Source organism: Cervus canadensis, chromosome 29 (assembly GCF_019320065.1).
Source record: "Cervus canadensis isolate Bull #8, Minnesota chromosome 29, ASM1932006v1, whole genome shotgun sequence".
Classification (NCBI taxonomy): Eukaryota; Metazoa; Chordata; class Mammalia; order Artiodactyla; family Cervidae; genus Cervus; species Cervus canadensis.
In genome coordinates this window covers 29,525,885-29,550,067 of record NC_057414.1, presented here as the reverse complement: position 1 = coordinate 29,550,067, position 24,183 = coordinate 29,525,885, and the positions used below count along the sequence as shown (strand labels likewise).

At 42.7% G+C, this 24,183-nt stretch overlaps 1 long non-coding RNA gene across 1 annotated transcript; it reads right to left on the bottom strand.

Moving 5' to 3' along the window:
• Positions 1 to 17,254: 17,254 nt before the first annotated feature.
• On the bottom strand, positions 17,255 to 20,405 carry LOC122431345. The gene is made up of 3 exons (XR_006266486.1): positions 20,282 to 20,405; positions 19,065 to 19,171; positions 17,255 to 17,863 (listed from the first exon to the last, which is right to left on the bottom strand). It is a non-coding gene; the product is annotated as an uncharacterized LOC122431345 (long non-coding RNA).
• Between the last annotated feature and the right edge of the window lie 3,778 nt (positions 20,406 to 24,183).

Sequence of the window (24,183 nt, the reverse complement as noted above, 5' to 3'; positions counted from 1 at the left end):
GGGCGACCACAATGATGAACAGGCACGAACCCCTTGACACATGCACTTCACCTCCCCAGCGGGGCCGATAAGATCAAGTATGAGGGCGGTGAGCGGTCTGGCATTCTGCGCAGAGCTGATGCTCAGCCCCTCGTATGCCTTCTCAGGGCTGCTGGTGTTGCCAGGCTCCCCAGCCCCCCATTTTGGTCCCCCAGCTGGTGAGGGCCCCGCCTGAATTTCCAGGGGGGCCTGAGGGTGCCTTTCAGACACAGAGAAGGGCCTAGAAAATCTCATATCTTGTCACTTTGGTTGTTTATTTTTTAATATAGACATTTTACAATTTCTTCGTTTTTTCCTTTTTTTGGCCACATGGCACGAAAGATCTTCGTTCCCCTCACCAGGGATCCATTGGAAGCCTGGAGTCTTAACCACTGGACCACCAGGGAAGTCCCCACTCTGACTGCTGATGTCCATCTTTGGCTATTTCTCCTCCTCTGCTAATAACAATAATGAAGACAAATTTCTCACATGGTGAGCATTTATACTGAACCAGGTTCTGTGCTGGGGCATTTATAAACATATGTATATAAACATTCGCTGTCAGCCACCTCTCTACCTCTGAGCTCACAGGCAGAGCCCCCCACACACGAGCATCTAAACCAGAGTGAGGAGAGCTGGCTGTCCTTGTAGTCCACTCAGGGGCTGCTGCAGCTGAGTGGTATTTCTGATAGGCTTTTCAAGCTTTTATTTTTCTTCTAATAAGAATTCTGTCTGACTCGAAAGAGACAAGCAACCTGTGATGGAGGCAGGGTTAGATCATAATCGTGTTGTGGGCAAAAATCATCTGGGTCTAATCTTTATGACCAAAGACATACTCAGTAAACTCTAACTGACACTGTTGATGGTGCAACACTCAATATGAAGAATCTGATGACCCTGGACACAAGAGTCCCTGAGAATCACTTTCCTTGGGAGAAGACATAGGATCCAGGGCTGAGTGTCCTGGACAGCTCAGGGAATTTTGTTCAGTTGAACTGAAGATGGTAGGTAGTGGGGATTTTTTTTTTTTTCCCCACAGATGAGAAAGTTGAGGCAAAGAGCAGAAAGTAGACTGGATCAGGATACGCAGGGAGTCAGCCATGGAACTAGTCATCAAGAAAGTCGCCATGGCAAGGGAATTGTTTTTCCCCTAACTGCAAAAGATGGCTATTCATGAAAAGAAGTTATTCATTTCCTTTTCCAGAAAGATGCCGAAAAACAAAATTATCAAGGGTCACACAGAAACATAGAGAAATGCCTTTCTTGAACATCTGTGATGTTCTAGATTCCTTAACTCTTTTTTAATGTTTGTTTTTATTTATTTGGCTTCATGGGGTCTTAGTTGCGACATGCAGGATCTTTAGTTGTAGCATGGGAATTCTTAGTTGCAGCATGTGGGGTCTAGTTCCTTGACCAGGGATCAAACCTGGGCCCCCTGCATTGGGAGTGTGGAGTCTTAGCCACTGCAGCGTTAGGGAAGTCCTGTGTTTCTAAACTTTGAATTGAGGTATTTTGAACTTTGTTTCATAGATGGAGAATTTGAAGCTTGAAGAGGGTGAGTAACTTGCCCAGACAGTAAGGGATTTGATGAGGGTACTGCCGTGTGTGACGGTCACTCGGGCTGCCTCCCCACGCCTGAAATGCAAAACAGACAGACTGGCTCTAACTTGGCCTGTTGAGAGCTCGCAGCCCATGGTAGGGCCTCTGGTCATCCATGTCCCAGTCTGTGAGCTGGGCCTTCTTACTTGGGCATCTTCTGGTGTCTGGGAAGTTGTAGCCATTCCTGCAAGGGGGATGCTGAAGCCTTTCATCCATTGTCTTCAGCTACCCGCTTCTTCCCAGGCTGAGCCCCTCTTCATCACAGATGGATGGCTCAATGTTTTCGCCTTTGGTCCCCAGAGTCAGAGAAATAGTGTGGCCTGTTAGTAAGTGTAAGAACACCTGCTGCCCCTCCTCCAAGTCCAAAAGACACCCACGAGCCATCGCAGCAGTCTTGGTTGCAGCAAGGATGAAATCCAGCCCCCACAAGCCGGGTAGCATCATCTTCGATTGTAAAAGAGAACAAGAGCAGCAGGAGGAGTGATGGGCGGGATTTCAGAAGGCGTGGGGGTACCACTCTACCCCAGAGCCCAGGAAGGGGAATTTGGAGAGACTTCATGTCATGGTCTGTATACAGGTTGGAAGAGGATTTCCAGACACAGAGTATTTCAGAAAGAAGTGAGTTTTTTAAGAACAAATGATGACATGCATGTATAGTTGTGTCTGACTCTCTGCAACCCCGTGGATTGTAGCCCACCAGGCTCCCTTGTCCATGGGATTCTCCAGGAAAGAATACTGGAGCGGACTACCATTTCCTACTCCACGGGATCATCCTGACCCAGGGATCAAACCCACACCTCTAGCATCTCTGCTTTGGCAGATGGGCTCTTTACCACTGAGCCATCTAGGAAGCCCATTAAGAACAAAGAGCAGAGATAATGTGGGCATTGCAAGCACAATGCCAGCTGACCTCCTGAGAGATCAGAGAGAGCTGATGCTTTTTGTGGGTTATTAGCCAAGTTTTATAGCCTCAAGACAAAGAAAATTCCTGCTGGAAAGGTGGCATTAGGTGATTGTTTAGGGCACTGTAGGGTGAGTACCTGGGTGGACATTTTTACCTAATAAGGCGTCAGGGAGCTGGATCATTTAAATCAGATGGGCTCATGACAGTGTTTGCTCTGGGGCTCAGTCAGTTCCGAGATGAACTTGATTCTGGGCTCCTCATTTGTGGCCTTGGTACAAGGCCTCGAACCTGTGACCTTGGTCTGGGTCACATAAGAAAGTTGCTATGCTCTGACCACTGGGCTCATCTTGAGAAGGGCAGCTCTAGCAAAGGGGGCCTCCTGCCCAAGCGTGGTGCATGCTCTCTCGTCCCTTCTCCGTTGCCTCTGGGTCACCTGGCAGGCGGCCGCTTTCCCTCTTTCTGGGCTGCTTCCAAATGTCAGAATCCCAGATTCCAAAGTTCCAACGACTGTGTTAGCTTAATCAAAGTAATGAGTTTCTCCAGAGGAGTTTTTGTTTGCAAAAAGGATCAGGAATGGCGGGTCGGGAGAAAAGCGGGGAGAGAGCATGGGGGCATCAACAACCCCATCTCCCCCATCTCCTCTGAACACCCAGCTTGCTCTGGTCACAGTTTCCTTTGCTTCAAGCATAATAAGTGATAGGACGGGGGCCATTCACACACTCATGAAAGAACAGAATCACTTCTGAGTGCCTCTCAGATACCACTTTCCTCTCAATACTCCCCCTTTTCAGAGGAGTGGAAAAATTAAGTCATATCATTTTCTGGCTTTCAGAAGCATACTTTGAGTCATCCTAGGGCCAGACCTTTATTTAAAAAATTCGAGCTGCAAAAAATTGCAGCTGCAAAAAATTGCACACACCTAAGGAGTGTGGCCATTCAAATATTTTATGACAGGATGGTCGTGCTTTATTCAGTAGTGCAGTGCTCAGTTGCTAAATCATGTCCGACTCTTTGTAACTTCACGGGCTATAGTTCCTCTGTCCGTGGGATTTCCCAGGCAAGAATACTGGAGTAAGTTGCCACTTCCTTCTCCAGGGAATCTTCCTGACCCAAGGATTGGACCTGAATCTCCTGCATTGGCAGGCGGATTCTTTACCACTGAACCACCTCGGAAGCCCTTTATAAAGTCACAGAGTTTCAAAGCTGGAGAAGCCCTTAGAGTCTCTCCCTTCTAATTCAGTCCCTTGACAAATGGTGAACGGAGGCAAGAGATGAAAGTGACAGGGCTGTCACGTAGGAAATGACTGGCCCTCTGGCCTCAGACCCCCAGCCTCACATGCCCAGGACCCTTCTTTCTTTTTATGGGGTGTAGCATCAGAACAGGAAGGCTTTGCAGCAACGCAGCAGAGCTGGACATTCTTGTCACCTTCTCCTGCCTATTATTCTTGTATTCAGTTACAAATCTGGCTCTGACCCTTGTTGAAAGGGGTCACTGAACCTAGGGAAGGGCAGAGAGAGCTACAGGCTTGGTCATGACCAAATCAGTCCATGGTTACTTAGTTTCTTGGGACTGGAGCCTCTTTTTACAAGGTCGAGACATGGCAGTGGAGGGAAGGCAGGGGCTGTGGACAAAGGATCCAGGGAAGGGGGTGGACAGCTGGCCACGCCATTAGTTCTGGGGTCACACAAAACCCCCATGGCCCCTGCTCAGCTCTCAGTGGCAAAGCAAAACCCACAGAAGAAATTGATTGTCCAGCAGTTTCGGTGTAGATTTCATTCTGTCACTAACTAAAAGAGGCAGGAAGAAAGAAGATAATCTGAAAAACAGTTGCTAGGAAAGTCCTAAAAATAGTTGTTCTTAAATTTTAGGAGTTATTAAAAATACGGCTTGTTATACCCCTGTACCCCCACTCCAGAGATTCTGATACAGTTAAGAGTAGAGGCCAGAAATGTCTTTTTCTTGTTGGTGGTGATGCTGGTTTTTTCATCTAATTGCCCAATAGTGGGTTTTCTTGTTGTTGTTGTTTGTTTTCTTTTTTTTTTAGAGGTTTTTTTTTTTTTTTTTTTTTAATGTGGACCATTTTAATGTCTCGACTGAATTTGTTACAATATTGCTTCTGTTTTATGTTTCGGTTTTTTGACCACTAGGCATGTGAGATCTTAGCTCCCTGACCAGGGATTGAACCTGCACCTCTTGCATTGGAAGGCCAAGTTTCATCCACTGGGCCCCCAGGGATGTCCCCTAATAGTGTTTTTATGGTTATTTTTTAAATAAACCTTTTTAGGGAGAATCATTTTAGATTTACAAAAATGTTGCAAATACAGCATCAGGAATTCTGTGTATCATTCATCCCATTTCCCCTGATGTTAATTTCCTTTTTTAAAAAAAGTTTTGGTAAGATACACATAATATGCAGTTTACCACTTAACCATTTTAAAACATGCAGTTCAGTGGCATTAAATAGATTCACATGGTTGTACTAGCATCATCACCATCCGTCTCTAGAGCACTATTATCTTCCCAATCTGAAATTCTCTCTGTTAAAAGAACAACCCACCACTGCCTTCCAGCCCCAGAGCGACCCCTGACACACCACCATTCTTAAAAGCTTATAGAAAAACCCAAATGAACTTTTTGGCCCACCCACTACTTTCTGTCTCCATGAATCTGACTAGTCTAGGGACCTCATATCAGTGGAAATCAGGAATATGGGCTGATTGCCTGTTAATGTGTTAATTAATGTGTTAATTAACAATGTGTTAATTAATGTGTTAATTGCCTATGCCTGTTAATTCCATAGGCAATTTCTTATGGCAATATGTTGCAATTCCTATGCAATATGTGCTGTTTTGGGACTGGTTTATCTCACTTCACATAATGTCTTCAAAGTACATCCATGCAGTAGCCTGTGTTAGAATTTTCTTCCTTTTAAAGGCTGAGTAATAATCCACACACACAGACACACACACACACACGTCATTTATTCTTTCTTCTACTAGTGGACACTTGGATGGCTTCCACCTTTTGGCAACTGTAAATGGTATGGTATGTCTATAAACATGGTGTACAAATACCCATTTGAATCCCTGTTTTCAGTTATTTTGGGATATTACCCAGAAGCCTAATGTTAATTTTGTTACATAACCATGGCACATCACTCTTCACTCATCTACAGACTATTCAGTTTCACTGACTTTTCCGATAAAACATAATCTTTTAATGATCTCTCCAGATGACTCTGGTTTATTGGGCTTTAGAAACATTCATTTTTATTTTTATGTTTTTAATGTGAGATTTACTCCAGAAAACAGGAAACTGTTGGACAGCAAGTCAATCTTACACTGGGGGCTTGTATGCTGGATCTTATTTCATTTCAGTGCCTTTCACTGGATGTAATGTTCACCAACTTTCAAAGAAGAATGCTAGACTAGATGGGTTGGAATTATCTGGAGTGTTCTAGAGAGAAGTTCTGGTATATAAAGTTGTTCTCAAGGTAGAAATTTCCAGACAGCAGCTGGCAAAGGAAAATTTTGCCAGTGTTTCTAAAATCCTAGAAGCAAATTCAGTAACAGAAAAAAACTTTGAAAGAAATATGACTGGGGGTTATCTGTATTTCTTGTTTGTCTGGCATCGTCTAAGTACGGGGTTGATTCAGACATGTGACATCTGCCTTCCATTGCCACAGAGGACAGAGACAGAAGAAATGTACTTGGCTGCAGTGGTTAAGATATACATTAGCCTTGAAGCTCTTTCTGATGTGAGAGTGGGTGACCCAAATCTTTCGTGCCCTAATTTTGCATTCCCAAGTGAATGAATCTTCTGTAGTTTCTCAAGTGACTAATGCTAATTCTATTTTTTAATTTACACAACACACATTTATTAATTAGTAAGTATATACCAGAGCTTTCCTAGGTGATGAGGATGCAGAGGTTGCTTCATAGAACCTCTGCCCTTAAAACACATGCAGGTTGGTGGAAAAAATAACGGTCCATGTCAGTACCCTGGAGAGCAGCGGTTATTTCAAATTGCAAATGATTTTTGCTTGAATTAAGCGTGGTTTTGACTAAATGTCAAGAGTTCTCGCCTGCCAATGCAGGAGATCTAAGAGAGGTGGGTTCCACCCCTGGGTTGGGAAGATCCCCTGGAGAAGGACATGGTAACCCACTCCAGTATTCGAGACTAGAGAATCCCATGAACAGAGAAGCCTGGCAGATTATGGTCCATAAGGTCGCGGAGTCAGACATGACTGAAGCGCCTTAAGATGCATGCACAAGAGTTCTAGGGTCCATTGACAGATACACTGGGTCCTTACAAAACAGCATGGGAGTATTTTTCTATAGGAACCAGCCCCACATAGCCCTACCACGTGGAGCCTTTGCAGATGAGCACTGAGACTAAGTATGATGGAGAAGAGCAAAGGTCTAGAAACATGTGAACCAGCTTCCTTAGGACTGTCCCAGGCACGTGGTACTCTCCAATTGTCCTTTTCACTCAGACTTTTCGTGAAAAAGATGTAGGAGAAAATGTAAATTGACTGGGGGGGACTTTTTGAGGATGCAGCCCTGAATGTAGCACAGGGATGTGCCTTTCGTGGTGGAAGCGCATGAAGCCCAAACCAGGCAACCCAAGAAACTCCAAGGAAGTACTAAAAACAGGGAAGCGGAAAGTGCTCAGCAAGAGAGGAGGACCTGGACCCACATCTGGTTTAGACTCTCTTAATCTCAGTGGCTTGAGAAAAGCCCTGGAGGGCCATTAGCAAAGGGAGGGGCGGTCATGACCTCAGCACTAACATCTGTACATCTTTTCGTAGCGGTGTCAATTCCTGGGGACCCCCTTGTGGGTCCTGACTCAGAAAGAAACTCACCAGCTACTACATCACATCATCTTAGACCACTTCCTGGAGGGCTCTGGGTTTTCCCTAGAAGGCATGTACAGGTCCGGTTCACGCACAGATCCTGCCAGGAACAGACAGGGGATCAAGAGGTAGGCAGGCCAATTTGAAACTGAGGCCTTCTATATAATAAACACACACACCACAACACACAAATAAAGCAGATAGCTCTAGAGATAGGGAGATAAAAGACAGAAGTCGTACCTTCCTGTGTGTTTTATGTGTATACACATATACACATGCAGGGACTTTCCAGGTGGCTCAGCGGTAAAGAAATCCACCTGCCAATGCAGGAGATGCAGGTTCAATCCCTGGGTCAGTAAGATCCTCTGGAGAAGGAGATGGCAATCCACTCCAGTATTCTTGCCTGGGAAATCCCAGGGACAGAGGAGCTTGACAGGCTACACAGTCAGACACTACTTAACGACTAAACAGCAATAGTAATACACATACAGACACACCCACACTCACAATTTATTTAGTATCAATAGGAATTTAGGAATTTTTATATATTAGGAATATTTATATATTCCTAATATATATGTAAAAAGTAGATTCAGAAGTAGAAAAATAATCCCTCTAGAAAAGGGAGAGAAAAAGTCATTCCATGACCTAGGTCAGGCTTTCCCAACTTTCTTCTGTGCTTCAGGATAATTATGCAAAAGCAGAATTCTATAATCAAATAACCTTAGGAGAGGTTGGATAAAACAAATTCAGGCTTTGATTGCTGGGCCTCTTAAGATGGTTAATATGCTAGTGGAATTGTAAATCTCTTTTCTCACACTTGTTGCCATTAGATGTGTTTTGTGAAAAACATCTTCAGAGGTGGTCTACAGGGCATCATTTTGGCAAACACTGACCTGCTCTGATGCAGCTGCCTTATTAGATGTTAGCTCTGCCAGGGCTGTCTGGCAGGCAAGGCAATGAAAAGAAATATGATGGGTCATAGTTTTTTCATCAGATAGAAACCTATCTTTTTCACACACTCCACTGAAATGGAGTTTTGTATGTAAGGAGGTCACTGAACTACAAAATGAATTATCTAGTTAACAATGGCTTAACGGAAAATGTAGAATAATAATAATTATATTATTAATTACAGTAATAACATTATTATTATATGTATTTTAACTATATTAAATGTTGGGCATAAGCCAAGAATGTGGCCTAAAACCTTAATTTAGGAAAAGACATTTTGTGCTGGGGGAAGGAGAATAGGCCTGTTGCTTTCTGATAATCCTATGTAATAAAAATGATTAAACTGAGAATACCTTGAACACTCATTCATTTACCTATGATTTGGAGAGGAGTTGAAGTTCAACAATTTACATTTCAAATTTGTAGCTGGATCCAGAGCTGTTTTTTTTTTTTTTTAATGTAATTTTTTTCATTTAAAAAAATTGAATAATAATTGCTTTATAATATTGAGTTGGTTTCTTCCATATATCAACATGAGTATATATATCAGCCACAGGTATACATATGTCCCCTGTGTCCTGAACCCTCCCTTCTCATCTCCCTGAAGTAAGTCAGAAAGAGAAAGACAAATACTGTATATTAACTCTTGCATATGGAATCTAGGAAGATGGTACTGATGAACCTATTTTCAGGGCGGCAGTGGAGATGCAGACATAGAGAACAGACTTGTGGACTGCAGGGGAGGGAGGGGCTGGGGTGATAGCATGGAAACATAAATATTACCATATGTAAAATAGACAGCAAGTGGGAATTTGCTATGTGACACAGGTAGCTCAACCCAGAGCTCCTTTTTGATTGAAGGAGTAATTTGCACACCTTTTCAACAGGATATGCAGATGACAATGTTTGCACATTCTATTAGGCATTTGAGAAGGTGGCCTCTTCTTTCACCCAATAAAAGTCCTTTCAACCCCTCCACGGATGAACCTGTGGGGAATCCTGCAGGCAAGACCATGACTCTCTTCAGAGCCTTCTTAGATCTTCTCAGATGCTCAGAGAGATGCTTGAGTGGCTGAACAGACTGATAGGGTGGTTGGCTGAATAACCATAGTACCATGGCATCGAAGTTAAGGAAGAGAGTTTCCCTTTTTGGATGGCAGAGTTTCTTAGAAAGTAAAGAAGTGTAGAGAATCTTCATCACAGCTGTCTTATCCCCTTGATCTCTTGTCTTTATTAACACAAACCATTTTGGACAGTTAGAGTGAAAGTCCTGATAAGCAGGAAGTCATCACTTTCAAACTAATCTAGCACATCTGTCTTGAGATGGTGATAAATAAGAAAGGTCTAATTATTAAGTAATCAATAACATAGATCTGTATTTGGAGACAGACGACTAGTTTCTCCTTGACTAGCTCTCCCATCACCCCTACCACACAACACACACATGCACACACACAGACTTTAACAAAGCAGAGTCTGTTTTTTTTGTTTGTTTTTGTACCCATGGTACCCTGTGTTTTTGTTTATCAGAGAACTTACCATGTGATGTTGAAATGAACTGTTTATGTGTTCACTAAACAGAAAATGTTGCCCTCTTCAAAGATAGGCTCAATATAATCATCTTAAAACCCTACTAATCTGTGGAAAAAGTTCTTACAAATGTGTTAAGTATCTTACTTCTAGACAAGTTCCATAGACACTCATTTATGCCATACTTACTGGTGGATTTGACAGATGTTTTCTTCTTTGAAGTAATCCACTCTTTTTTAGATGAGTAGTCAATGAGAAAATAAGCTTTTAGTCCAGATTGTCAAAATGAGGTAACACCTCCAAAGAACCAAAGTGTATCTTTTTAGGAGAACTATAAATTTGAAACATGACAAGAATAATAAAAAAAAACTGAGACAAACTAGGTCAGTCTTGTTGGTGAATTCAGTCAAATCCAAGAAAATCAGAATGATTGTGTGCTAGATGATGGAAAAATAAATTAGTCCTTTTATCATTATCTTATTCCCAAGTCCACTCTGTGTTCTAGCAAAATTCCTTTCTTTCATATCTGGTAAAGAATGGAATTAAAGGTCCATGTAGGGACTGCCCTGGTGGTCCAGTGATTAAGACTTCACCTTCTAATGCGGCGGGTGCACATTGAACCCCTGGTCTGGGAGCTATGATCCCACACACTTCATGGCCAAAAACCCAAAAAACATAAAACAAAAGCAATATTGTAATAAATTCAATAGAGACTTTAAAAAAAATGGTCCACATCAAATTAAAGAAAACTTCATGTAAAAGTGAATTTATTTTCTAAAATCTTCCTTCCTTACTTGCAAATAATATGAACTCTTTTGAAGAGAATCAAGAGATTGGGCTCTTTACATTTTGCTTGCATCCTTAAATTCACCCCCGCCCCCCCAAATATTTTTAGGCATGAGAGTATTATATTCAAGAACAGCACTGTTCAGTATAAATATAATTGACCCACATATGTAATTTTAAATTATCTAGTAGCCTTGTTTAGAAAGTAAGGAAATGCTTCAAGAATTTATTTTGTTTAACTCAGTACATCCAAAATGTTATTTTAACATGTGGTCAATACAAATTTTATCATGAGATATTTTGCAGTCTTATTTCTGTACGACTTCTTTGACATCTAGTGTATATTTTATATTTACAGCACATCTCAATTTGGACTGGTCACATTTCAGAATTCAGAAGCTCGTGTGCAGGTGGTTACTATTTTGGACAGTAGCTGTCTGTAAAACCCATCACATCAGAGCAAAGATCTCTGCTTTTCTTATGGTATCTATGGTTTTGTTGAGAAGATATTAGTACCTGAATTGGTGAGTCTAATTGTGCTGAGTTGAGATACAGTATCTGAAAACAAATATTTATTGAGTTTTTAATGTGTTCTTAGCTTTGCTCTAGGCATTGAGAATGAGAATGTGGTTGTGAAAAAAAAAAGTCAAAATTTCCTCCCTCGTGGAGCTAGTGTTCTATCAGTAGGAGACAGACAATAAAATAGACAAACTTGTTTAAATATCAATAAATGGTAAGGAAAAAGCTTAAAGTGGTTGAAGAGGTGTAGAGAGTAGTGACACAGGAATTTAAGTTTTAGGAACAGCTATCAGGCAAAGACTCACTCAGAAGGTAGTGTTTGGTTAAAGACTTTCACGTTGGCAGTATTTCAGGAAAATCATGGTCTTGGGTAACTTTCCATTTTATTTTAGTAAAGAAGATTGATGATGCAATTAATCTGATTAAAGTTTTTTAATTAAAAAGTCTTATGTATCTATAAAACTGAATGAATTGGGACAAAAATTCTTTCATTCAACAAATAGCTTGGGAAAGGTAACCACATGCTAAAAAGTGTTGGGGATGCAATAGTGAGTAAAACAGTTTCTGTTCTTCTGGGGTTTGTATCCTAGAGAGAGAGAGTATTAATGTACTAATTACATATTTGTGCCAATAAATATGTAACTAAAACTGGGGTTGGTACCGTGATCTCATACCACGAAAGGACCCAAAAGAGACCTAAGCGAGAGTGGACAGATGCCCCAGTTCCCTGAGACTGAGGGGAGAAGTGGAGAGGGCATTCCTGGAGGAAGGCACTGGATGTGGGAATGCTCTTGGCAGTGAATTGAAGAATCAAAACTGTAGCTTGTCTGTCCAGAGCGAGGGGACAATTCTACAGAATGAACCTGAGATTTAGGCTGGGATCCACAGGAACTTTAGGCCCATTTCCTTCATAAAAATTCCACCGTAAGAGTCCCAGTCCGTTGTGACAATGGCTAAAAAGAATTTTCAGTTCTAAGGGACCAAACTGAGAAATGCTGAGTGTGATCTTCAAAGGGTCTTTGGACAGTACAGGGCCCCTCTGGTGGCTCAGATGGTCAAGAATCTGCCTGCAATGAGGGAGATCTGGGTTTGATCCCTGTGTCAGGAAGATCCCCTGGAGAAGGGAATGGCAACCAACTCTAGTAGTCTTGCCTGGAGAATTCCATGGACAGAGGAGCCTGGTAGGCTATAGTCCATAGGGTCGAAAAGAGTCCCACATGATTGAGCGACTAACACTTTCACGTTCTGGATAGTATAAGATATAAAAGACCTGCTGAGGCAAAATGAAGGAAAGGAAAAAAAAAGTTTACAAAAAGTTTACTTATAGAGGGTGGCAGTTACTTGCTTTGGGACTCCATTTGAAGCCGCTATTTAGTCTAACACACTCTACTCTGTCAATTCCCCTGTCTGCAGACTCTTCTTCCTTCAGACTATGGCTTGGTCCATCCAGTGGCTCTCAGACCTGAGGTGGGGACAGGGGTGGAGGCTATGTCACCAAGAACAAAGGGGAGAGGGGTCATTTGTAAGAGATAAAGATGGGGGGCTGGAAGCCCAGGCGAAATTCTAGAAATAATTCCCATTTCCTTTGCTTGTTCTTATTCTTGTGGGACTCTTAAGCCAGACTCATAAGAACTTTTTGTGTGTGCTAAGTTGCTTCAGTAATGTCCAACTCTTTGTGACCCTTTGGATTGTAGAGTCCTCTGTCCATGGGATTCTCCAGGCGAGAATACTGGAGTGGGCTGCCATGCCCTCCTCCAGGGGATCTTCCCGACCCAGGGATCAAACCCAAGTCTCTTGTTTGGGTCTCCTGCATTGGCAGGTGGATTCTTAACCACGGTGCCACCTGGGAAGACAAGTTTCCATTGTAACCAGGGTTTCTTGAGGCTGCATCTTCATTTGTTTTTTTTTTTTTTGTATCTGTTCAGTAGAGTGTAAGCTTCCAGAGGGCAGGGCATTGCCTTGTTATCCCTGTATCCTCGATGAGCAGAATGCTGCCTAGAGTATAGTAGATGCTCAAGAAGCACTGATTAAATACACGCTTATGTAGCTAAGATTTAATTAGCAAATGATTGAATGCCCAAATGTATCAATTTAGCACTCAATTTATCATTGAATTGTCATTTGTCATTGTCATACATCAGTAACTTTGAAAGTGTTTCATAGATTTGAGGGGAAAGAGAGAGAGTGGGAAATGAAATTGAGAGCATTTGTGTACCAAGGTATTATTTTCTAATTTTGTTCGTAAAGTCCTGGGTAAAGTCCTGGATACTTCACCCTCAGGTCAGTCTCACACTTCCACAGGCTCGAGACATGTGGTGAAAGTATCAGTACAGTGGCCCATTTTCCTTTGACAGAACCACCACACCAAGAACTTGTGACAGAGTAAAAGCGCGTCCTCTCCCATGGCACAGAATCCACACCAGGGCAAGGTGGGCAGCCCTCTGTACTGTGTGATTCCGCAGGTCCTCAGAGTGTTGTCAACAACTGATCTTGTCTCTCAGCTTGCCATTAGGTATGACATTTCTGCAACTGAAATTGTTCCTTTCACATAAGATGGTATCTTCCGAAATTCACGTGTTACACACAAAGCAGGTGCCCAGGATGGATATCACATTCAAGGTTAATGAACATGATGCCTTGGCAGAATCAGCTCCTACCCTAGAGAACGCGCCTTAGAGAAGGTGCCCCCGAGAATGGGCCATGAGAAGGTTCTTGGTGAAGAATTTGATGTTGGGAAATTTGAGCCAGAAGTACCGAGAGCAGGTGGTGATGGGAGACTCAGGTGTGAAGCTGAGTTGTGTGCAGTAGCTCAAAGGCTCAGGGGTCCATTTGAAAAAAAGGGGGACAGTGGATCTGGATGGACCTGCTTCTCCGAGTCTACACAGCATGTTCCGGCTTGCCCCTAAGTTGGGCTCTCAAGGTTAGGACACGTTTTTCATGATGTGTATGAGATATCACAAGACGTCTTGGTTTCTCTGTTTTCTTGCAAAAGTGTAAAGCTCGCTCTTTCCAGGGTGTGTCTGGTTGCCACAATTGAGAAGTGTGACGTTTGATAGCAGCAGCACCTTTGATAATAAAATGGAACTTTGTGGCCACTTATCTCCTATGATTGTGCTGAAAGAAAACAAAAAACAGGCTCAATGTTATGCAGGAAAGGCCTGAATCAAGCAACAAAATATTTTTTGGAAGAGGTGATTAACATGGCAGGGTCACAAGCTTTCATTGGCCCAAGCAGAGGAGCTCAGCTAAATCCTGTCCTATAAAATGCCTTACCTTTTCTACAGCGTGACGTGGGAGGGATTCTGTGTAAGCATTTTCCCCTAAGAGCAAAGATACTGATGAGATATCCAGTGTAATTAATAACCACAAATAATTGAAACATGGGACTGGAAACTTAGGATCTCCATTCCCTATAAATTTCTAGGTTTATTACCTGAATTGTCAGCCTTGCTCTTTAAAACCCACTAGTTCCTACTAATCGTCTATTTGCTTATCTATGCCAACCTGGAATTGGGAGTTTGAGGAAGACCTAATTTTCCAGATACTCACCATGTGGTTTTTTTTTTTTTTTTAACTTAGAAGTGTAGACTCCAAACAATTTGTTGTTGTTGTTGTTCAGTCACTAAGTTATTTCCAACTCTTTACAACCCCATGGACTGCATCACGCCAGGCTTCCCTGACCTTCACTATCTCCTGGAGTTTGCTCCAACTCACATTCATTGAGTCAGTGATGCCATCCAACCATCTCATCCTCTGTCACCCCCTTCTCCTCCTGCCCTCTGTCTTTCCCAACATCTGGTTCTCATCAATCATTTGTCTTTCTCTAGAACTTATTGGAAGCCCAAGAAGTATTTTTTCTAAGGCAAAAAAAAAAAAGATGTCTAATGCAAGGAGTGAAAAATGAGCTTTTTATGTTTTACACTGACCACAACACACAGTTGAGAAAATTCGAATAACTGTAGCTCAATGTGGAAAGGTGCTTCAAAGCCTATAAAGTAAGTGCTTTCCTGTGTATTTTCCTCATTTGATTCTTCTAAACTTGTGAAAGAGTGCTTACCCCATTTCAGATATGAGAGACTGGGGCTCAGAGAAGTGGAACAGTGAGAAACAAGGCCACACAGCTCAGAAGGCATTGAGCTGACACCAAAACTCAACTGCAGGTTCTGTGCTTTCAAGTCTTACCAACAAGAGAGGCAAAGATGTCTTGGGCACCCAAGGGTTTATTTTGATGCATTTTTAAACTCCAGGCCAACAAGCAGACAAACAAATCTCCCCACTGAACGCTGAAACATCCCCAAACAAACTCGAACAACCAAAAATGGGAATGACTTTTTCCTTAGAGGAGGCAGATAGAGATGGGTACCTGCCTGGTGGGTATCAACAACACTCAGCTCCAACTGAAGGTCTGGGAATTTATCGCTCTTCCATCAGTATTCTTGCTGACGACTGATTTAAAGGTACGAATCTCCTTGATTATCTAAGAGTTAGGGAGAACTGAATCTAAATTTCACTGACAGGGAGATGAGAACCCAGGGCAGTACCTAAGACTATGACTGGCAATTAATTAGACAGATAGCATCTTACTTTTGGAAAGGACCTTAGAGGTTGAATCCAATCTCCCTCCTAGTGCAGGAAGCCTGACAAATAGCCATCAGACATTTGCTGCTGGGACAGGAATTTTCCTGTATCTCCACTATTGTCAGTTGGGCCCTTGTGAGAATATCTTGCCTTCATGGAATTGAATTCAAACCCCTCTTACACTGTAAGTCTATGTTCTGACCTCTTTCTGCCCTCTGGCACTTTAACGAATATGGTTACTTGTCCATTTGTATGTTCTTTCCCGGATATTTGAAGTTAGCTGTCTTGGCTTTCTTAAAACATCTCTTCTCCAGCAAAACATACTCAGCTTCTCCAACTGTCTCTGTATTTGCTGATTTTCATGACTCTTGACTCTCTCCAGATGATCCCTTGTTTGGATTTTTTTTTTCAAGTGAAATGTCTATAGCTGATTAAGGTCTGTTTTTCCTGCTTAATTTGTCCCAGTATTATTGTACTTTTAATACCTTTACTGGTCATGAGCTCACCAGTGGGGCTATGTATATGGTGGTCAGTGATAGGATCTGTTCCCCAGCTCTGTAACCCACCAGAGATTACCAAATGAGAACTGGTTTTCTTCATGTAATTTACCTCAGAAGCCACACTACCAGCGAGAGGACCAGAACGAATTGTCATGTGAAGGCCACAACTAACACACAATTGTCACTTAGAACCAGTTTTTGCTTCCATAAGCAAAACCGGCTTTTTTGTTTATCTAGTACTGCATCTCTCAAAATACAGAGAAAAAACAGGTAAGAGACTAGTTTACCAACGACTTGACAAAGAGCCTATGAGGGAGACTGAGTGACATTTGGAAAGTTGGTAAAAGCCACCAGAGTCAAAGCAACTTCTGAAAAAGAAAAAAAGAAAAAAAAAGATTGTGGCTACGCTCTGCTCAACCAGGCCACACCTGTTTTCAGAAACCACCAAGTGCTCTGCAGATAAACAAAGATGCCAGCTCTGACAGTCTCTAAGGCAACGAGATACAGATCACCCCTGCACGCGGATGAGATGGAAAGAGACATTGGTGACAAAGAGTGAGCCCAGTCTTCAGACTACTCAATGGTGTAGTAACAGCTGGAGTGAATTCTGCCCCAGGGGCTCATTCCACGTCCAGTCTCAAATCCTAAACTCTAGTTGTAATGGAGAGAACCCCGCAGTTAGAGAAACACCTGCAGGATCTGACCCCACTTCTTAAGCAATCATCCCGTGACTCATGTGAACCTGAAAATGAGCTTCTGGGTAAAGAATACATGATGCATCTCTTCTCTGGGTTCCCATTTCCTCACCTGCAAAATGATGTTTTGTTGTTGTTCAGTCGCTCAGTCACGTCCAACTCTTTGTGACCCCATGGACTGCGGCACACCAGGCTTCCCTGTCCATCACTCTCTCCCGGAGTTTGCTCAGACTCATGTCTATTGAGTTGGTGATGCCATCCAACCATCTCATCCTCTGTCATCCCCTTTTCCTCTTGCCTTCAGTCTTTCCCAGCATCAGGGTCTTTCCCAATAAGTCAGCTTGTCACATCAGGTAGCCAAGTATTGGAGCTTCAGCTTCAGCATCAGTCCTTCCAATGAAAATGATGTTTATGTGCCTAGGATTCATGAGGGTCTGCACTTGGTGGTAAGCCAGTGAATTTGGCTCCCTAATGAGCAGGTTGGATATAGGAAATCACCATTAAAATATAACAATGTCTCTGATTTCTGAGCATTTATGTCTATTAAAGATGGATAATACCAGGGTTTCCCATTTTGTGATATTTCCAACTTGAGATATTTTAAAAGCAGTAAAGGAAAGAAGCAGTTTGTAAGAAGTTGGCAGAGACGCAAGATGGATCCAGGAGCTGGAATAGGGGCTTCTGCATTGTCTTGAAATCACTGTACTGGGGTTGTTTATGCCTGTTTTTCTTGGTCCCTAGACTTTAAGCTGCTATGTCTTGTCCACTGGTGTGATTCCCACTCTCTTGATGGGTATGTTTCTCACCTAGTTGGTACCCAAGATACAACCGTTGAGTTGAATCACTATGTTGCTTTGAGGAGATACAGCTTGAAGATCATGCAGATGAAGTGGAATCTCATGGCTCAGGACATGGGAAACCACACTGCAAAGTCAGAATAATTAATAATTTAATGAACTTTGAAAAAATATCAGAATCATAAATGTCAATGACAAGTATTAGTTTTAGGAAGCCTAATTATAAACAGCAGCAGAAGGAGTAACTTAAATGATCAAATGACAACCATCTTTAAAAGGCCTGGCTGGTTGGGATAAGAATTGTTAAGTGAAGATGACTGAGGGGCAAAATGTATAGAACTAATTATGATGGTAATATAACCAGCTTTACATCAACACCAAGGTGTACAGTGGAGACATCAAAATAAAATTCTAAATCTCACCCTGTCAGTATTTATTTTATAGTTTATTGTCAAAAACTTATAAAATACAAACAACCAAAGAGACAAAACCAAAATTCACACAAAGGCCTACCAGCAAGAAATAAAATAGCTGTTTTAGTATTATGACGGCATACATATTTTTTTAGTTTGTCTCTCTCTGCAAATATCACAATATATATCACACATTCATACATACTTTTTTGTTTTTTGTCTCTTTAAAAGTAAAACTGATACATACATTTTGTTTTGTAATTACTATGTCGCTTAGTATAGCAGGGCATATTTCCATGTTATTTAAATATTCTCTACCTTTCATAGTTGTGTATTATTTCATTATATTTATGTATCATACATAACATATTAATGGACATTTAGACTGACTCCAAGGTTTTTCTTCCCCCATTGCTTTTTGGTTGTATCTGGTCAAAATTTCTGCAAATACTGTCTTCTGGAAAGTTCATGCATTTTATTTTCCTTCTAGCAGTATATACAGGGCCTGTTATCTTCTAATTTAAGAGGAAGTGTGGCTATTGCTTTAAATGGCATGACACACATCTTCCTAATAATTAAAGGGCCCTTGTTATTAAAAATGACAAGAATTTAGAGCAAGTGACTTAGTCATCAGATTGATCTACATTGATTAGATCCCCAAAGTCAATGGTTAGGACACTCCAACATTGGTTTTTAACATAAGATTTAAAATCAGGTCAAAACAGTATTACCCCAGGATATTTTTACATCATTAAGAGTTCAATGAATATTATCACCCATAAGAGAAAATTTTCTCAAAGATGTTTTCTTTTATTTAAAAAGTGATCAAAGAGAATTGAGGTGAAAATAGTGAAATATAAAACAGTCTTCAGAGAGTATTTCTGCCCAGTGGTTGCACTCCCCCTGTGGTCTTACCACTGCTGTCTTTTCTCCAAATACTTTCCATAAGCATCTTGCATGTGGTCCATGCCCCAGAGACTTCACTGGCTACCATCACAAAATTTCTCTTTTCCTCTTCTGCTCTGAAAGCCAGAGCGACAGTTTAGCTGGTGAGAACGCTGGACTAGCAAGTGCAAAGCTGCCTGATTTGGGCTATTTAGCTTTGAGTAGGACAAAATAAATCAAAGCAGGAGACATAAGAGATACAGGTTTGATCCCCGGGTCGGGAAGATCCCTGGAGGAGGGCAGGGCAACCCACTCCAGTACTCTTGCCTGGAGAATCCCCATGGGCAGAGGAGCCTAGCAGGCTACAGTCTACAGGGTCACACAGAGTCAGACATGACTGAAGTGACTTAGCATGCTTGCATGCAGGGCAAAATAAAACACTTCTCTATAGACCCAGACCATCTATCTCTCACTCATAACAGGTCAACAGGGAAGAAAAGATGGCTGTTGGATGGCTCAGGACAACTTGTCACAACAGCTTGGAAAGGTACTTATTGTTGAAGCCTGATTGCACTGGGTCATGAATGTGATCACATGCAGAACACAGTAGCTTTCTCCCTCCACAGTTTTCCTGCAGGTCTTCCCATGAAAATCCTTTGAAATATGATGACCAGCCAAAAGCCTATAGCTGGCAACTATATTGAGATAGAAACAGAGCATAATTCTTATGGTCAAATACCCCCATTTGTAAAGGGGAGAACCCTTACTTGAATTTGAAGACTGTTTCATTTCTTTTACTAGTGATGTTAGGCTTGTTGTCTAATCACTGAACTGTGTCCAACTCTTTGTGACCCCATGGACTATAGCCCACCAAGCTCCTCTGTCCATGGAATTTCCCAGGTAAGAAGACTGGAGTGGGTTGCCATTTCCTCTCCAGGGGATCTTCTTGATCCCAGGATTGAACCCACGTCTCCGGGCAAACCGATTCTTTACCACTGAGCCACCAGGGAAGCCTCGATGTTGGGCTTAGTGTGAATTAACTCTTAACTCTGACCTTTCTCCATGCTTGACTTCCAGAATATAGGTAGAGTTTAGAGGAGCTGAGACCTGATCGTACAGACCTGAGTCCGAGCTCTTCCACTGATTCCTGAGCCCTAGCTCTTCCTCTGTGTGGCCTTGGCGAGTCTCTCAACCTCTCTGGGCCTCAGCTTCCAGGTTAACCAAAAATGAGTGAAGACAGTACTTACCTCCTAGGAGTGTCCTGAAGATGAAATCAGCAAATGGACAGAGAGCGCTTAGACCAGCGCCTGTCACATGCTCACTGCTCCCTAAATGTTAGGGGCTCCCGTGGTTGTCCCTCCCCTGTTCTGACCAGTGTCTGGACACACGGCTTTGTCTAGGATTGCCCTGGCAGCCTTGCTGTTGTCTCACCACAGCTCATGTGAGTCTAGGAATATTTACTGAGAGCTGTAATTCTAAACCCCGAAGGGCCCCAAGGCATGAGCGAAGGCTGTGGGAAATGTGAACAGGGCACCAGAGAGTCATTGCTTTCACTTAAACGGTTGCTGTTTCACCAGCCTTTTCCCACCCATCAGCGCAAGATACATCCACAGGCTAATAAGAAACATGCCCGGCAGTTGAGGCAGCAGAGAGGAGTGGAATGGAGCCCAGCCACAGACCGGCCCGTGCTGCTCAGCCTGCGAATACCTGGGGTGCCCACCCCTTCTCCTTCCTCCTGTGATGACACGAGCAGGCCACGAGCTTGTGAACACGTGTGTGCACACGATTCCCACAGCCACTTTGAGCAGTCCTGGTTCCTGATCTGGGGGAGCAGTTGCTTGGGTCAGACAAGGTGATTCCATGATTTTCCTGGTTCTAGGCTCTGAGGAGAGGTGTGAAGGGAGAGGCTTCAGGGCAGGGCCCAGACCAAGGTCTTGCCTGGAACATGTAACCTGCCTCCCACTTCTTCTCCCGCAGGCTCCCCAGCTCATGGAAGCCAGGGCATGAGAAGAGTCGGTGAACTTGGTTGTGTCCCCACCTCCCTGTGTATCACTCCCTTCAGAGCCACATGCCATCTATTGTGCTGACAATGTCTGTCCCTGGAGGCCATTCCAAATAGGCTTAAGAACATATTGTTCCTAGATTTACGGTGAGTGCAGCCAATCAGTTGGAAAGAATCCCATTACATCAGAAAACACAGTTGGGAATTCAAATCTCTTTCCTTCAACGTTTGTCAGGCAGCGTCTCTTCTCACCTAGGTTCAACTTCCTTTCTGATATTAAATGAGACAGAGTAACTGAATTTTCAGCCAGATCAATGGCCAGGGTGACCAGGGAGATGATAGAATGTTTGTGAAAGGCCAACACTGACCTGGAGCTGACTTCTCCAGAAGAAATAGAAACAACAGAACCTCAAGCCTAATCTTAAGAGTTCATCAGAGCTCCACCATTCTGCCAATGCAGGAGACATAAGAGACACAGGTTCAGTCCCTGCATTGGGAAAATCCCCTGGAGGAGGGTGTGACAACCTACTCCAGTATTCTTGCCCAGGAATCCCATGGACAGAAGAACCTGGCGAGCTACAGTCCATAAGATCACAGAGAGCTGGACATGAATGAAGTGACTTAGCACGTCCTCATAAAAACTATCAGCTTTAAGAACCCTTAACCTCCGTGTTTATTGCAGCACTATTCACAATAGCCGAGACATAGAGGCAACCTAAATGACCATCAACAGAGAATGGATAAATGAGGTACGGTACATATATACAATAGGATACTACTTAACCGTAAAAAAAACAATGAAACAATGCCATTTGCGACAACACGGATGGACCTGGAGATTTTTTTACTAAACAAAGTAAGTCAGAGAAAGATGAATATCACATGATAACACTTACGCGAATCTAAAGGGAAAAAAGATACAAATGAACTTCACAAAACAGAAACAGGCTCACAGACTTTGAAAACAAACTTACGGTTAACTGAGTGGAAAGGTGGTGGGGAGGGATAAATTAGGAGGTTGGGATTTACATATATATGCTATTATGTATAAAATAGATAACCAATGAGGATCTACTGTATAGCACAAGGAACTCTACTCAATACTCTGTAATAACCTATATAAGAAAAGAATCTGAAAAAGAGTACATATATATACATATATATATGTATATATATATGTAAAACTGAGCCACTTTGCTGTATGCCTGAAACTAACACAACATTGTAAATCAACTGTACTCCAATATAAAATAAAAATTAAAGTAAAAAAGAACTCAATATTTGTTTTACACTTGACATCTACACAAAACTTTCACATTCATATGTATCTCATCTTCACAAGCCCAGTAGACAGACACACCCCGCATGCCAATTTAAAGATGGTGGCTCAGATGGTAAAGAATCTGCCTGCAATATAGGAGACCCTGGTTCGATGTTTGAGTAGGGAAGATCTCCTGGAGAAGGGAATGACAACCCACCCCAGTATTTTTGCCTGGAGAATTCCATATACAGAGGAGCCTAGCAGGCTACCATCCATGGGGTCACAAAGAGTCAGACACGACTGAGCAACTAACACACACACACACACAGAGACAATCTCAAGGGCTTCCCTGATGGCTCAGCAGGTAAAGAATCCACTTGCCGATGCAGGAGATGTGGGTTTGATCCTTGCTCCATGTTTCCACTGCAGGAGGGTGCAGGTTTGATCCCTGGTCTGGGAACGAACACTCCGCATGCTATGCAGTGAGGTCAGAAAAACAAAACAAAACAGAAACATATACTAGAATGGGGAAACGGAGGCATGCATGTTTTAACAATTAGCACAGAGACTTATCCAAGGTCAGAGAGTGAGTCAGAGGAAAAAAACTAAGCCCCTGGTGATCTGATCCGGTCCTAAAGATTCCCTGGGGAGAACCATCTCTGCAGAAATACGTGCATGGCCAACACTTGCGCCAGCAGATGTTTTATCAAGCCTACTGTACAATGAGGCCCGCCCTGGCCTATCTATTCCTATCTGCTTTTATTATGCTTTGGGGCTGTAGCACGATAAGACCTCCCATATGGTACTTGTATTAACATTAAATAATGACCATTGTGTTGTGTATACTATCACCATAGAAATATTTACTTAGTGGAACACAGACACCGGTCAGGCATGGTGATTGAAAACAAGCTAATCATAAAAACCATTCATGCTCACATCTATTTATAAAATCTGTTTCTCTTGTGCCAGTTAAGTACAGGCTTTGTGCTAAACAAACACACGCAAACCTTCCGCACACCCAGGGACATGAAAGACAGCCCATCCCCCCTCGGCCAGCGGGGGCCCTGGGGTGTGGCCGCTTGTGAAATAGCAGGCGTGTTTCTGAGGCCCGACAAGGTTCCTCGGAGGCTGAGGCTGGCCCATGCTTTCTGGGCTTTCTTTTCTCCTGGCGCTGACGTCCTGCCAGGGGCCACCCAGGCCTCGGGTTCTCAAACCTGGGTGTGCTCAAAAGCAGCAGGGGTAACTGTTGCAATTGCAGTTTCCACTGCACACCCGAGAGCCCCTTTGAGTTGTGATAAGTGGGGCCTGGGAAACCCTCTGGTGGTTCTGGTTTTGAGAGTCTGTTTTCTTCACTTGAAAAAGGGTCCTGTCCTCTGGGCTGTGAGAGCGGGCCCCTGCCTGCTGCTCCTCCTTGCCTATAGTAGATGCTAGGGAGCTCGGAGCCCAGGCTCCTGGGGGCTGCTTTTGTCTTTTTTTTTTAAGATCAGTTTTATTAGTTTTGGAACAAACTAGTATCAACCAAACTAGTGAGTACATTTTCACTTTTGTTGCATATCCCAAATACTCAGATTCATTGATTCTTAACAATGAAATGATGCAGAAAATGGAACATCATATTGATGAACTTGAGGTCTGCTTTATTTTTTTGGTTAGCTTTTTATTTTGTATTGGGGTATTAACAATGTTGTGATAGTTTCAGGAGAACAGCAAAGGGACTCAGCCATACATATACATGTATCCATTCTCCCCCAAACTCCCCTCTCATCCAGGCTGCCATAAAACATTGAGCAGAGTTCCCCATGCTTTACAGTAGGTCCTTGTTGGCTATCCATTTAAAATACAGCATTGCGTCCATGTCCCTCCCAAACTCCCTAACTGTCCTG